Below are 690 nucleotides of genomic sequence, written 5' to 3'. Positions count from 1 at the left end.
GAGGGTGAGAGAGTGAGAGGGGGAGGGAGGGTGAGAGAGGGAGGGAGGGGGAGAGAGAGGGAGGGTGAGAGAGAGGGAGGGAGAGAGAGAGAAGAGGGTGATCCGCACTCATAAAACATATACATTTTTTTGTAATTCAGACATACGGATCAGAACTTTATCTGGCCATACGGGTCACTATCTCATTGTACGATCTCCATACAATCTCCCATGGGGGGGGGTGTCTGTGTTGATGGACTCTCATACAAGTCTATAGGGAAGCAGAACGCTCCTGAAGCTGATCACAGGCCGGTCAGACTCCTGGTAACAGGAAGACTAATACACCTGCCAATCAATTCCAAATGATCTCAGAATCCTGTGAAACACGAGCCCATCGAGCCCGCACATTACCCAAATCTGTGATGGCCCACCCCAGCGACCCCTCCGGGCAGACCCTTATGTTACATTGTTGTTGGATCTAAAGTATATTGTACAATCGGATTGTAGCCGGCTCCATCATCTGGTGTCAGTGGGGTGTACATCTCGGGGGGTGGGGCAGACCTTGTGACCTTTTCTCAGACAACATTCATATTTATAGTAACATGTATTTGTAAACATTCGGGGGAAACATTTATAAACTGTGACAGGCCGGTGACAACTACACCCCCTGGCCCGGGTCAGTGGTAACATTGTAGAAGAGACGAGTTCATC

Source organism: Nanorana parkeri, unplaced genomic scaffold, assembly GCF_000935625.1.
Source record: "Nanorana parkeri isolate BGI_ZX_2015 unplaced genomic scaffold, ASM93562v1 scaffold1663, whole genome shotgun sequence".
Taxonomy (NCBI): domain Eukaryota; kingdom Metazoa; phylum Chordata; class Amphibia; order Anura; family Dicroglossidae; genus Nanorana; species Nanorana parkeri.
This window is presented reverse-complemented; position numbering follows the sequence as displayed.